Consider the following 17,500-nt stretch of genomic DNA (forward strand, 5'->3'; position numbering starts at 1 on the left):
AGTATCGCATTGTTCGTTCATTACTATTTTTAAAAACTGTTTCTGTGGTGATTGTGTTGTACTAGAGCTGACTATGCATTAGAGAGTGGGAGGGGGAAGGAGAGGAATAGGGGTGGGGAAAGAAAACGTGGCGGAAAAGTAAGATGACAGAGTGAGAGAAACACACACACACATACATACAGATACACATACAGATACAGAGAAGACAGACAAAGAGAGAGAGAGAGAGAGAGAGAGAGAGAGAGAGAGAGAGAGAGAGAGAGAGAGGAAAAAATATTAACGGGAGAAGGGAAGAGGAAGAGACGGAGGAACAGAAAGAAGAGAAAAACAGAAGAGGAGAAGAAGAAAGAATCATCCGAGGATAGTACACAGGTGGTAATAATAAATATATTCTATAAAATTATGTTTCAAAATGATTAATAACTTCATTAGGGCGTATCAAATCCTTTGATTATTCTTTCTTTAAAATGCAAAAGAGACTATTTTCTTTCATTGCATCGAGGACACTTCAACTCACATACAATGATTTACAACCATACAGATAAATATTGTCCATTACAACAATGTTGAACTAGACCTATAGTGGGTTCGAATTTCACACCTGTATATTATATTATGAGCACGTCGGATAGAACACTTCTTTAAACGTTATTTTTCATTGTCATTTTTAAGTCAATCGACCCAATTTTAGCTTTTAAATATTTGCTCCTAAATCTGGAAGCCTCCATGGTGACCAGAAAAAAATGTATCATGATATTAAGATGAGATATTGGTTGTTAGATCATCTTTCCCTGCGAATCATAGCATATTCGATGTGTATATGTTTACAAGCAAAATGTTAGATATACAAAAAGTTTTCAATAAATTGTATCAATAAATGACTTCGACTAGACGTCTAATTTTGTTGTCATGATCTCAGTCTTTTGATTCATAATGCTTAGTTTTGTATATAGGATATCAAAATGGTTATAATGTTTCCAGTCGGCAAGATGTATAAACAAACAAGATTAGCCTATTTGGTGGCAGGGGAGGTTTAGTATTTTGGAACTTATCGATTGATACTAGTTGGTATCGACTAGACTGTCAACTAAGCTTGGCCGATACATTCAATATCAGCTAATTAATTGATTAATATAATATATGACTGGTAGAAATCTATGTGGGGCACACCCACTCAGTCTAGTACATACGGTGGGTAGGGAGTTGAATTTGGAGTTTTATAATGAGTGCAATTACAATTTATCTAGCGTTCTATGCGTTTAGATGAAATACTCACCTCACCCGCCAACCGGATATAAGGTATCAATACACAAACTGCGTGTAACCAATGCTATTATATACTATTTGGTATAACCTTGAACGCTCATTGTCTAGTTGATATCATTTAGTGAGGAGTAATCATAAAAATGGCTGTCTAAAAACAAAAATGAGCTAAATGACGTCAAATTCGTTCCTACTTTAACCTGATTTCATCTTGAGGTACCTATGTTTATTTATCTTTTTGGAGTTTTCCGACACGAACGATACATTTTGATAATTTAAACACAACGATCTAATGGTTAAAAATAAAATTGAAACAGAGCACTATACTTAAGAGATATCTACCCCATTCATGTGAACTAAAGAAAGTGTGGGTTTTGTTTGTTTGGGAGGGGTTGTTTGTTTTTTGTTGGATTCTATTTATTTTTTTTTTTTTATTTATTGGACCGAAGGGCTAGAACTCAGATGGTCGCTGATTCGGATAAGTAAGTTGGGCTTTTATTTGGGGGGGGGGGGGGGGGTTTCTTTTTCTTTTTCTTATTTTTAAAAATCAAACAATTCATTATGAAAATTGAGTTTTCATATAGAGCAATATCCAATCAATGTGATCAAAGTGATTTACACAAGAGGACCAAATCCTACAGCAACATTGAAGTATTATTATAAGACAAGACATGCAGCCTATAAGGAGCGAATAATATAATTTCTTTGAGTGTCGATTGTGACCTGAATTAGAATACGTTGTCATTCTTGTTCATCGGTGTTAATGAGGACAGAATTACACAGTTTTCATACAAAACTCACTTAGCACGCACCACTGCGCTAATAACAAAGAGGAAAGGAAAAGTTACTATAATAAATTGATCTTGCTCTAAATTGCGTATGCCCTGTTCTCCTCAATTTGTCACGTCCCGCCGACTATGGCGATCGGCCGTGTCGGAGTTAATTATATACCCATTTTAGCCCTATTCAACAACGAATTTTTACCTCTAAAATCTAAATCTGCTTGCTTGTTAATAGGTGGGGTTTTTGTCTTGTTTTTTGTTGTTTTGTTTTGTTTTAATCAATAGGTTTTTTTTTTTCCTTTTTTTTTCTTCTTTGTTGTTGTTTTTTTCAGTTTTGTTTGTTTTTGTTTTGTTTTGTTTTGTTTTGTTTTTGTTTTTGTATTTATTTTTTTTTTCGGGGGGGGGGGGGGGGGTTGTTCTGGGTCTTTTCATGTTTCTTGTTTGTTAGTTTTTTCGGAGTTTTTGTTGTTTTGTTTTGTTTTTTAAAATTTTGGTTGGGGGTTGACTAAGTTGTCTTTGTTTGCTTAGTTTTTGTTTCTTGTTTGTTTGTTTGTTGTTGTTGTTTTTTACTTTTTGTTGTTTGTTGTTTTGTTTGTTTGACTTCTCATTCTCCAAAATAGCTGGGGATGCAATTTCTGATGAACTTGCAGGTGGGATACATGAATTCAAGTCGAATTTTAAAAGGTTATTTCACAGGACATAGTAAACAAACTTTTAAGGTGAAGGCGTAAACATCAAACTTAACTGTTTCTTTACAATCCCAAAATCAAATTCATCAGAAAATTAATGTAAATGTTGCTGCTCGAAGCTCGAAAAAATAAATATTAATGTGAAATTGAATGTAAGCTTCAATTTTATATACGAAAACAGATAAAATGGACGTTTCGGATTTCCCTTATCAACAAAACAACGCTACTACCACATTATCTCATTCGTCTGAGTGTTTCATTCATCCTGTTTTGTTGATAAAGGGAAAACCCGAAACGTCCATTTTTTTCTTATATTAAATTGAAGCTTACATTCAATTTCACATTGTTATTTATTTCAGACAAATAATGAAATTGAACCAGAAAATGTCAATGGTTACCACACATGAGCCAAACCCAAAGCATACAAGTAGGAGGGGGGGGGGGGGGCGGGGGGGAGGGGGAGGATGGGACTGGTTTTATCCACTCCAACCCCCCCCCCTATCTCTCTCTCTCTCTCTCTCTCTCTGCTTTTCTCTCTCTCTCTCTCTCTCTCTCTCTCTCTCTCTCTCTCTCTCTCTCTCTCTCTCTCTCTCTCTCTCTCTCTCTCCCTCTCTCTCTCTTAACAATCGATGTCAGAGACTACCACCGGGATAACAAGAAATCTAGACATTCCCTAATCAAAAGTTTATTTATTGTCTCTTAGCACGATTTCTTGTTTTCAGAAAAAAGAAGTCTTATTTGGGATGATGATTGTACCAGTTTATAAAGTGTAGAACCGGATTTTGCTACCATCTAGATAGGACGCTGATCTAACACTCAACTGTTTCCATTTAATCCTATATCAGACCAAATTACTTAAGGGGTATTAAGTGGACAATAGGTGAAGGACATGTGTACTTATTTGCAAGTCTGGTTGTCTTAAGCAGTCATAAGCTATTTTATATTGTTGTAATGGAAAATAGTTTGCGTTGGTTTGAGGGTATTTCTATTACAACAATGAGCCCATAATAATTTGGGTTAGCAGACCTGGAAATAAGTACATGACGGGTGAAGGGGAGGAACCGAGGATTTTCGACCCAATCTAGAGTTGAACGAATTGTTTATGTTCTGGGCCACAATTAATAGGGTTAGTCCTGCTGAACGTCTTGTCTGTTGAACTGCTGAACAAGTAGTTTACAAATTTAGTGTCTACATTAAAAGGGAGTTTCAATTTTTTTAAATATAAAGTTTGCGAGAAAGATATGGACAAAGTGTGTATGAAACAGCCAGAAAAAAGCAGAGAGAAAAATACAAGAATAATATCATCCCAAGAAATCAGCCGACCGTGACTGGGGATCAAACCTCATACTTCCTGATTACCACCTAATATACGTGCTACAGTCGAGGCAAGCTAATTTTTGGGATTATTTTTTCTTGTATTTTTCTCGCCGTTTTGTCTAGCACTGTTTCATACTCACTTTTCATATCTTTATCTTAAAGTAGTGCCTGCTCTCTAATTTATCGTTTGCGAACGCGATACATTTCTCATATATCACAATTAGAATTAATGGCATTGACGTGTCTTGAAATGGCGCTCATTTAGCAAATATAGTAATATTACTTATTTATGATGGGCTGATGGTGGCCAGCAAACATAATCTTCCTTCTTTCCAGTTGTTTTTTTTCCAGTCTTTTTGGGCCAACCGACTTTTGAAAAATAAAACTAATAAATAGAGGTGCTTAAATGAGTCAATAAAATGGAGATAAAGATAAAGGGAGTAAATCTGACTCATGAATGAACAACACAAAACAAACGCCGTTTCGGCCTTTGGCCTTTTTCAAGTCAACACAAAATACATATATTATATTTATATTAGATTGTCATAATAATATAGGCGAAAATTTGTAAATGTGTGTGTGTGTGCGTGTGTGTGTGTGTGTGCGTGTGTGTGTGTGTGTGTGTGTGTGTGTGTGTGTGTGTGAAAAGCCTGGCTATCATTTGTAGTGATGACATTGATGCGAACATCAAGCCCTTTTTAGTTTAGTGAGATGATCAATAATTAACTATTTAAAAGAACCCGAAATGTACAATGTGATAATACAAAGCCAGGCAATAGAGAAATAAAGATAAAAGATTAAATTTAATCTAAAATTTAAATCGAATTCACTGCGTGTCGAATCTCAAACTATCAAACCAGAGGGAAGATGTTTGATTCCCATTCCAGACATAAGGGGGTTGGGGGGGGGGGGGTCATCATATTTCATTAGTTTTTTTCCTCTAAATTGTTTGGGACTTAATCAGTATAGACTCTTTAAATTTTTACCTAGCATTTGTGCCAGTTTTTAACTTTTCATTTGATCATAATTGAATTAGTCTAATTATAAAAATATGTGTTTGGAAAGTAACTGTGAAATTTAAAAAATAGATAATAGATCACAAATAACTACTTACAAATCGTTGAAGAGTTTATCATAGAACAATCATGTACAAGGCAACACGTACGAGTAGCAATGATATAATATTGATTGGAACAATAATTAATAACATCTACTCTTTACCTACCTGTTATTCTATGTCTCCCCCCTTCTAGTCCTATCCACAAATAATAATGATAATCAATAGATTCAAATCAGAGACCCCTTAAGTAAGCCCATAAAGCAGCTCGACGTCATCGAATAAAAGCCAATACGAGTGATTGGTTTTTATTGAATCGGGAGAGCTAACACCGATCGCCTCCCGTCCTCGATGCCATTTGGAGTTTGGGCTTCTCTGATATTCGATTGAAATGAAATGACTTGGAAAAAATCGATATGAATTAATATTACACAGATTAAGTTTGCATTACATTAAAATGAAGTGGTAGAATGGGTGTATGTAATGGAGGGTGGAGATTTGTGTATGTGTATCTTTATATATGTATATATTATGTGTGTGTGTGTGTGTGTGTGTGTGTGTGTGTGTTTACGTGCGTATATGCACATATGTTTGTGCATTTGAATGAAAATTTTATACCGTTTTTGCATAATTATGAATTAATGAGTATTTTTGTGTGTTTTTGTGTGTATGATTTTGTGTGTTTATGCCTGTCTTTATCGGTGACAAAGTAAGTGTTAGGGTCAATGATTTTGTTTAGTGTGCCATTGCGGTCTAGTGATGTGAAACTTGGCTTGAGACCTTTAGACCCCGGGTTTGAGACCCTCTAAAGACAGAGACAAAGTTGAGTCCTTGTCTTTGTCGAAAAAGAAAAAGTTAAAATAGACGTAGTGAATCTTCTTACATCTTAAATGGGGGAGGGGGGGGGTGCTCAATATAAAAATTATTTCTATTTCATTGTTGAATCCTGGCTGTCCCAGGGTCTGACCACCATGATGTAAGTTCTCTTCCCATGTTCTTTCCTCTGTAAAGAATTCACTGACACTATCCCAACTGATTCTTTGATATAATCATATTTCAGAGTTTCAGAGGGAATTTTAACATAAGCCAACTTAACCTCGTGGCCAAGTCCTCACAAAATTTTCAATATTAGAAAAGCCATGATTTCATTAATTCTGAACAAATTTGTCTATCATATGATCTCTGTCATCAGAGAAAATTGGTTCTCTGAATTTTTCAGGTATCATTTGTTTTCAGACATATTCGTCTACAATTAATTTTTAAACATCCTAATATGCTTTCATCAGATTTCTTTTTATACGTCCCTTTGATTGTGGGCCAAGTGCTCAGTCCATCGAGATGTTGACAGTCGGAACCTGCCATACATTGAAGACGTTTAAATAAAAGTCTCAAATAAAACATGTCAACACAATGATTATTCTCTAAAAAGCAGAACACAAAACTGAAATCAAATGAAACACTTCGCCAATTTTACTTGTCTCGGTTTACTTTTTGCTGAGAAGGGTTTTGATCCCGAAAGGTGAATGCTATCTTTTAAATTGAAAACGCATTTTCACTAAGTAATAAAAATTTGACACATTTGATTTATGAGGAGAAAGAGAGAGAGGGGGGGGGGATGGGGAGGAAGAGGGGGAGAAGGAAGAGGGAGGGAGGGAGAAAGGGAGTGAATTTGAGACTTTCCCTCCATTGCACATGCGCGTAACTAGCCGACGTGTATCCTGTAATTACTAACATTGATTACACCTATTAACCATAGAATCAAAACATTCCCTAATTCATGACAATTTTGTCATCGAATTTTTAATTGGCACGAGAGCAACGCATGATCCAATTCCATTGAATGTATCGGGTAAAGTAGCAATGATTTTTCCAGGTCTCCAATGGCTGTTTTATCTGATTTGACTTTAAAGAGTCAATATTTTTTGAACGACTCAACGCATAGTGTTGATTGTATATAGATAGTATGCGCTTGGCTAAGAAGCTCATAACATTGCCATAACGGACTAACACACAAAGCTATGTGTAACCACATACTTTAATAGTCTGGTTCATATAGTTAAGTGAGAAGTACTCATAAACGTGGATGGCAAAAACAATAACAAAGACTTGATTCAAGAGTCAACCAAGGGAAACAATTGTTGCTGAGTGTTCCGATGGTTTTGACATGAATTTTGCCCCTTGAGAAGATAAACCAGCTGTCCCAAAAAAAATTTGGTAGAATTAAACGGAATCTCCTTTCACAATCGATTTCTTGAAAAACAGAAAAACTAATTCGAGTTCCCACAGCGCCAACGGTTATCCGAACTTTTCGGCGGCGAAAGTGTTGTGGCATTGAGAGAGAGAGAGAGAGAGAGAGAGAGAGAGAGAGAGAGAGAGAGAGAGAGAGAGAGAGAGAGAGAAATCAGTGCGCATATGTAAACTCCTCTTGAGAACATCAATAGGACCCTGAACAGCGAAAGATATCTGCATGAGATCAGAGACTACCTACTAATATTAGCTCTCTGATGAGATCCTAGAAACTAAAGTCAAACCTGCATAAAGACAAAATGCACATGGCACCACCTTCCAACAAGGCAATAGGTACTCGATCTCATAACACAGCTGCCATTTGTCGACAATATCTTGAAGAGTAGGATATAAGTATGGTGAGCTCCCATTGTTTGAACGATCTCCAGATTGATCGCCAACCAAACATTTGTGGGGTCTTCTGGGTCGGAGTATTAAATCAAGAGGACTTCGGACACTTTCACAAAATTGTAACAATGTCAGACCTGCCTGCCACTACCAAAAATTCGTCCAATTTCAGAACTTGATGAGCATCTCTAAGTTTTTGTTTTTTATGTACTGAAAATGGAAGTTGATGACAGACTTACATAATTTAAGGTTTTGGAACAGTTATTTAATCCCTTTGAAATTTGGTGCGTTTTCAGTCTGATATACATACATGCCTACATAGATACATACATACATACATACATACATACATACATGCATACATACATACATACATACATACATACATACATACATACATACATACATACATACATACATACATACATACATATATACATACATACATACATATCAAAATTGTTTATTTCAGGAAATATAAATGATAATGTAACAAGGGTAACATATTCATTGACATAATACCATTTCCTAAAATAATGTACAATGTATAGAGCTGGAGTATTAATTTGAACAGTGAAGTTTCAGACTCTGCCACAGAATGTCCCAGAGGTAATAATGATATTAGTGTTGATGACGATGATAATGATGATGATGACGATGATGACGATGATGAAGATGATGATGATGATGATGATGATGATGATGATGATGATGATGACGACGACGACGATGATGATGACGATGATGATGATGACAATGACGATGATGATGTCGACGATGCTGACAATAACAGTGGTGGCTATGGCAGTGATGGAGACGACGACGATGAGAGTAACAACGGTAGTAATGATATTAATAATAATAACAACAACAATAATAATAATAACAATGATAATAATAATAATCCCTATCACTATAATGATAATAATAATAATGTTGATAATTGTGGTAATGATAACAAAAGTGCTAATTTACGATGATGATAATAATGACAATAATAATAATAATAATAATAATAATAATAATAATAATATAATTAATAATAATAATAATAATAATAATAATAATAATAATAGTAATAACAATAGTAATAATCATAGAATTAAACGAATGAGAATACGTACGAAGCCTAAAAAGTGTCCACCAATGAAAGCATTCAGCGCCATTTTGTTGTTGGCTGAGAATGTAGTAATTACCATTCATTCGGTATCTATGTCAACATAACGACACAAGAAAAACAACAAACAATATCAAAATCCACAATAAAATGTTTCAGAACTGTTGCGTATATTTATGGCACAACGAAGATGTCAAAAAATGAAGTTAGAGAATGTGTGTAATCATGTATTATAATAACCTGTAATGTGTTTTCCAACCACCACATCATCTACTACTACAACCACCACCACAATATCATCACTAACACTACTACTACAACCACCAGCCCCACATCATTATCACTACCACTACTACTACACCACCACCAGCACATCATCATCACTACCACTACTACAATCACCACAACCACATCGTCATCACTACCACTACTACTGCAACCACCACCACCATATCATCATCATTACCACTACTACCATAACCACCACCACCACTACTACTACAACCACCACCACATCACTACCTCAACTACTACAACCACCACCACAATAGCATCACTACCACTACTACTACAACCACCACAACCACATCGTCATCACGACCACTACTACTACAACCACCACCATATCATTACCATTACCACTATTACTACAACCACCACTACCACCATATCATTACCATTACCACTACTACTACAACCACCACAACCACATCGTCATCACTACCACTACTACTGCAACCACCACTACCACTATATCATCACCATTACAACTACTACTACAACCACCACAACCACACCATCATCACTACCACTACAACTACAACCACCACCACATTATCATCACTACCACTACTACTACTGCAACCACCACCACCATATCATCATCATTGAAATATTTTTTTTTTAAATTGAGCTTTATATAGTGCAATATCTACTAAATGTGCTCAAAGCGCTTTACAAGGGGTCCCTGGTCAACATTTAACATGTAGGACGGGACATGACGCCTGTTAGGCGATATTACAATTTTTCGGACAAAGACAACTCTGTTAACGGCCAGGTACTCATTTTACACCTGAGTACGGTGAGAGAATGTGAGTAAAGAGCCTTTTCCAAGGACTCAACTATGCGCCGAGCGCGAGGCTCGAACCCAGGACCTTCCGATCCGGAAGCGAGTGTCATACTACTAGACCACATAGCCGCATCATTACCACTACTACTACAAACACCACCACCACATCATCATCACGACCACTACTACTACAACCACCACCACCACCATATCATTACCATTACCACTACTACTACAACCACCACCACATCATCATCACTACCACTACTACTACAACTACAATCATCACCACCACCATCATCATCACTATTACTACTACAACTACAACCACCACCAACACCACATCACCTCACTAACACTCAGTACTACAATCACTACCATTAGGTTTTGGAGCTTTACTTCATTTGAAATAAGGAAACTTCGGAATTGTATTTGGCATTGTGTTTATATATCATAATATAATTCTAATCAGTTATCTATTTAGAACTAGATACTATACAATATGTATGCCAAATACCACCCCAATTCCCCTTTCTTGTGTGCGAGAATTCCTCTTTCGGCATTGAAATTGAGTGTGAGAGAGTCATCACTACACACATAAACAACAGAAACAATTTAAAAACAAGACTATGACACGCAACCACTCACACACGAGGCTATACTATTTATCCTTTTCTCTATATAGAATAGGACAAGACAAACAATAGCTTGACTCTCGCTACACTTCGCATTGATGTTTGTCGTCTCACGAGTTCAACTCTCGGTCGACCTGTCAATATTCCTTTTTGCCTCGGACGTAATCATTAATAGAATGTTGTGTGGTTTTGACCGTGAAGAAAACCTTAAGAAGTCACATTTATATCATTTTAGAGAGATCGTTTTGAATAATTTTGAGTTAAACGAGCGAGCAGCAACTTGTTTTCATGAACGGCCGATCAGCGCTTGTTTACTATAGTAACGCGATTCCCAGCCAACAGCAAAATGGCGGATATTTTTCTCATCGAGGCCGCTGGTTGGTTAGCCAATAAGAGCACCGTACGGTTTCCATTGGGTAAATTCCTTGGTAATAATAATAATAATAATAATAATATAATAATAATAATAATAATAATAATAATAATAATAATAATAATATAATAATAATAATAATAAGATTAATAATAATAATAATAATAATAATAATAATAATAATAATAATAATAATAATAATAATTATAATAATAATAATAATAATAATAATAATAATAATAATAATAATAATAATAATGATGATGATGATGATAATAATAATAATAATAATAATAATAATAATAATAATAATAATAATAATAATAATAATAATAATATATAATAATAATTAAATCGATTATTACAATGATATACAAATTGATATATTTGGAATATTTGACAAATAGATGGATACATATAGATAGAGGGATATATAAATAGACCTTGGAATAATAATACATGGAAGGTAAGCGGCTTCGTTCGCGCAGTCGCAAAGTTGATGCCAGTGGGCGGAGCTTAGACGCCATATTGAAAAGCCCAGGAAACGATTGTTTATCATAGAAACTATAGACTTGAGTGATGGAAATCATCTTGTGTTACCGATTAAAACACTCACTTACTAAGGGAATTTAGTCATTATGATGTTATAAAATACCTTGCACAGGCAATATTGATTAAATTATTTTCTTCGTTCAATTCTGAAGCCAAAGCACTATCACTACGCACAGTTCGATTTGCTTTGATTTTGATTGTTGGTTATGACATGAATAAGGAAAAAGGGAGGAGTATGAGTATGAATAAACACTTGTAAAATATCAAGCAACCACACAGAAAGTAATGGAAGTGCAACTCGAATTAAAGATATTGAAAAATAAGAAGTGGATCCGGTCGGAATCGAACCTGCGTGCCACGAGACGGCATATCTCGCTTGGCCAAGAAGAGAGAACAGCAAGTTGACCATTCGGTCATCCGCTACCAATCTTTACTTGTTACTGGTCTCAGTGGCTCAGTTGGTTAGAACGTTGGCTTCGTAACCAGGAGGTCTGAGGTTCGGTTCCCGGCCGCGTCATACTCGTCAGAAGCAGAAAACCCCACATGAACCCAACCACAGCCGAGCTATTTCGGTCAACGACAAGGGCAGAAAGCGGACGTTACAAAAGATAAGGGGATAAAAGTAGAAGAAAGCATACATCTCCTGCAAGAATGCAGGAGGCCCTCCCAACCACCCACCACTTTTAGCTGACTCTTACAGCACAAAGTGTCGGGGTAGGAATCACATTAAAAATCAGGCCACCACTACACGACCACAATTCTTAATCCTTTCACAGCTTGATTAGATTTCACGTCAAATATGAGTCGATCCTGTACAGTTTTCATCACAGATTAGTCTAAAGCGCGCTCGAGTCGCATCACATGGACTATCTCTGGGTGAAACTGCATAAGTCAGTCATGTATAGACAAAAGTACGTTGGGTTTTGGTTCGGTTCAACTCAAACCTAGCCATGAAATGGTTAATGGTGACAACTTAAAATGTAGACGTACCACTGCAGCTATAGCAGTAGTAGAGTAAGCTACCCAATTGCTGCTGGGTGGACAGGGGGAACCGGATAAAAATTCTGGCTGCAAAGAGACTCGAACCCGAGACCTTTGGCGTGACAGTCCAATGCTCTACCAACTGAACTAACGGGACCCCCGCTGCTAGAGCTATGAATTACCATAATTCATCAAAAATTAAGTCACAAAATGCTATTTACATTTTATATTTATTTGTGTAAAGTGACAAAAAATTAAAAAAAAAAAAAAAAGACATTATTACACAAAATATCATGGTCACACAAAAAGGTTCATTGTTTGATCATAATTCAATAAGATTTCAAAATAAAACAAAAATCTCAGCAACTTCATTACTAGTTCATCATTAATAGTTATTACAGAAGTCTGTCATGGCGAGACTGGATCATTCATCATTCAATCCTCTACAGTTCAGAAATTAGCCCCTGTGATACGACTCGAGCCCTCCGAGTGCTCGAGGCGAAAGCTGTAGCGGATGGAATGATGTTTGACGTGAAATCCAGCCTAGCCAGGAAAGGGTTATACACAAACATTTTTGCCTCTTTAAAAAAAAATCACACAAGTTAATAATGACATTGTTACTGCCCTGTAAATAAAATGAATTTGTTAAGAACTTGACGGCTTTTACACATTAGCTTCTTTTTCAATTGTTCAATGTACAGTTTACCAGCATAGAAATACCTGACCTGAATATATTTCTCAGCTATTGCTTTTAGTAGAAGAATCAAATGATTCTCAGTCCCCTCATGATCAAACATATGAGAATGAAATAATGTAGAAAAAACGGGTTTATTGACGAAAGACTTCATGATGCTTAGCAAAAGCTTATGGCAATCATATAGATTGAAATGAAAATGATCTTGACCTACAGTTGCAACATATTTTCTTAAATGCTTTTCAGAAATTAAACAGACATCACCGTAACTACGGCCGTAACGAAAGAATGTTTTGGTCTACCCAATATGGCGGAAGCGGCCAACGGTTGGCTTCAGTATTATGACGTCATCCTCCTTCCATCTATTTTTATTCCAAGAAATAGACAAATATCTATATTATTAAATATGTAGCGCTACTAATTATGATGAATTTTACATCTTTGTCTCCAAACTTTGTAAGAGCCAATGATGGCACTGTTGCTTATATATTTTGAAAGGACTTTTGCTTCTTTGCTTTTAATGCCCAGAATCTTTAAGCCATTCACAAATCTACCATGGACATAGCCGAAGCTACCTACTGAAAGAACGATAACCTCGGATTTATATCCAAGAGCATTTATTTCCATGCATAAAGGAAAGTACTTTTCAAATTTAGTTTGGAATGACTTGTTAATATGAGCATCAAATGGGACTGAAATTTCAACAATTTGGGCTGTTTTCATTTCTTTGTTGATTTTTAAAATGTCCGGTCGATTACTGTTAGTATTAAAGGAGGATTTGTCACTGCTGTCAAAATAACTTGGTCTGATGAATGTGTCTTTGAAAATTTGGGTAGTGTCGTTTTTAGGTATTTTGTCAAAAATAATGTCAACAATTCTATTGTGTCGTTTTTGATATATTAATTTGAATTTTGTACATCCGTTTACAACGTGAGATACCGTATCTGACGGATGATTACAGATCTTTCAGCCTTTGGAGTATGACAATGGGTAATATGTATGAAGTAGACTGTCGCACTCGAGAAGCTGCAAGCGGCATTTTATAGCAAACGTTCTAATTTCGTCAGGGAATTTATGATTGAATATGAAACTGGAGGAGAGAGCGTGGTTTACCCCAGTGGCTTCTCTAACAATTCTTCCTTGAGACGCCAGTTCGTGGAAATGGGTAGCTATCTCATTCAGTCTCACACTTTTAAGGAAGTTTTGAAAACATTTTGGGGACTTAAAAGTACAACTGACGTCACTATCAGCATGTTCAGACATCACATAATCTTCATCTTTTATTAAGGAAACATTTTGGCGGATACACTTTTCAAAAAGATCCACCCAAAATGACTTTGGCCAATTAACTTTTGTGTTATTTTGGAGGCGTTTGCCGTTGTGACAAAAACCGGCAAAAGTGTTTTCTTCTTTTTCGTCTAATGAGGCGCGTGGAATTTTTCTTTTCCTTAGATGAAGGTTCAGGCTGTTTGTGGCTGTTATCTTCACACTGTCATCGTCACAATTAATTGAGGATGGACAGGGCAAAGGATAAGTGTTTTGCGTAATAAATTATTCTAGGGTTTGGTAACCCGAGACCACCTTTTGATCTTGGACAAAACATGAATGACCCTGTACTCGAATTATTCAAATGTAACCAATTTCTAACTTTGTTCACAATTATATTTTCAATTTCATTAAGGTCCTTTTCGGTAAACATGAGATTACAAAAATAAAACATTAGAATTGGAAAAAAGCACATTGAACTCAAGAGACACAGTTTGGCTGAAGACGGCAGAGGGGAAACATCTAAAAGGTTCATTTGTTTCTAAATTTTTCGATTATCGTTTTTCGTTGATCATCATTGTTCATCACATATAATACATCATAACTACATACATACATACATACATTACATACATACATACATACATACATACATACTATACATAAAATACATACATACATACATACATACATACATACATACATACATACATACATACATACATACATACATACATACATACATACATACATACATACATTACATACATACATACATACATACATACATACATACATACATACATACATACATACATACATACATACATACATACATACATACATACATACATACATACATACATACAACATACATACATACATACATACATACATACATACATACATACATACATACTACATACATACATACATACATACATACATACATACATACATACATACATATACATAATAACATACATACATACATACATACATACATACATACATACATACATACATACATACATACATACATACATACATACATACATACATACATACATACATACATACATACATACATACATACATACATACATACATACATACATACATACATACATACATACATACATACAATACATACATCATACATCATACATACATACATACATACATACATACATACATTACATACATACATACATACATACATACATACATACATACACACACAACACACATACATACATACATACATACATACATACATACATACATACATACATGCATGCATACATACATACATACATCCATACATACATACATACACACACACACACACATATATATATATATATATATATATATATATATATATATATGTGTGTGTGTGTGTGTGTGTGTGTGTGTGTGCAAAAGAAGATTTCCTTTCTGTATACAGTATGAGTATGTGCCCACGCGCTTGTGGTGTGTGTGTTATAGTTCAACGCCCACATTTAAGTCAATAATAGATTGTTATATGGAAATAAGTATCTTCAAAGTTAAGTTCTATAATGAGTCTGCTATTTTGATGAGAGCAGATGCAATATGACGACAGAGGTCAAGTTGACATAACCCCAACCATTATGATCATCAATATTGAATACTTGTACATTAATTATCTCATTCCCCATATGTTTTGCCTACATTATCATTTGGGTTTTCTTTTTTTCTTTTTTTTGTTCTCCACCCACAATCACCACTCCTAATGTATTTTATGAATAATATGTTCCTTACTCAAACCGAGTGATTAACCCCCCACCCCACCTCCCACCCACCCCCCCACCCCCCTCACACACACACACACACACACACACACACACAAACAAACGACAAACTTTGGCCCACTCCCTTAGGCTGTCAAACCCCGACAACAAAACACAAAGGGATGATGGCACATAGTCACGCTTCAACAATTGGCCATGTCCATCTATAGTCGATCATTGATAATAATATTATAATCACAAATAAAACATCACAAGACGATATTACTATACAATAACAAAACAACTTTTTTGTATATTTTTGCCAGAAAGCATTTCATGTATCTGGCATATCAATAGCTTAAGAACATCCAACACTTACCAAAAGTCTGAGACTTAACAATTCTGGAGTTTTTAGATTTATTTCGACAAATTAGGTGTCACCATAGATAGTTCAATATATGGAGAAAATAGTCTCTAGCAATAATTCTAAGGAGGGTGTATTCACGCCGTAGGAATTAATAGGATAGATTATTATGTATGCAATTCCTTTCATCTTGTGTCAGTCGTCACAACTATATTGTGGATTTATTCAGTCGGAAACGGAGTTTGAGCACCTCATAAAGAAAAACAGCTTCAGATGGTTAAACTGCGATAATGTTATAACCAGCTACCCAATTCACAAGTTCTTTTCCGTACTCATGATCATTGTGTGTTGTGAGTGTGTTGTTGGGGTTTGTTTTGCTTTTTTTGTTGGGGTTTTTTTTTTTTTTTTTTTTGGTGTTATTGTTTTATTTTTGGGGGATTTTTTGTCTGTTTTTTTTTTAATTATTATTATTATTTATTATTATTTATTATTATTATTTGTTGGATGTTGCTTTTTTAGTTTTGTTTTCAGAATGGGCAATGGTTCTCTTTTTCCTCGCCAGAATGTCATTGACAGTATCAAAGCACAAATATGAGAGATCAGCTGTTGAAATAGCCATTGAAATGGTCTAGGTTTGAGTACCTGACCCAGTCATTTAATCCGTTGAAGATTTTTTTAAAAAATTCTATGATATGAATTACTGCAGAAATTATAGATTAGAATCTTAATGTAAAAGCTATGCATATAATCAAAGATTTCAGTACTGATGTTTTGTACACTTATAAACTATGATTTAAATAACTTTCAACTGGGTGAGATGAACATCGAGAAGCGAGCAACGGGTGCTTATATAGTGATCCAAAGCGTCGTTTACAGCCTAAAACAAACAAACAAACAATTTTATGTCAAACAGTTTGATATTGTAACTCGTACTTACGATTTGAAGGGGAAAG

This window comes from Berghia stephanieae, chromosome 3 (assembly GCF_034508935.2).
Source record: "Berghia stephanieae isolate SIO BIC M18660-M18661 chromosome 3, UCSD_Bste_1.3, whole genome shotgun sequence".
NCBI classification, from domain to species: domain Eukaryota; kingdom Metazoa; phylum Mollusca; class Gastropoda; order Nudibranchia; family Aeolidiidae; genus Berghia; species Berghia stephanieae.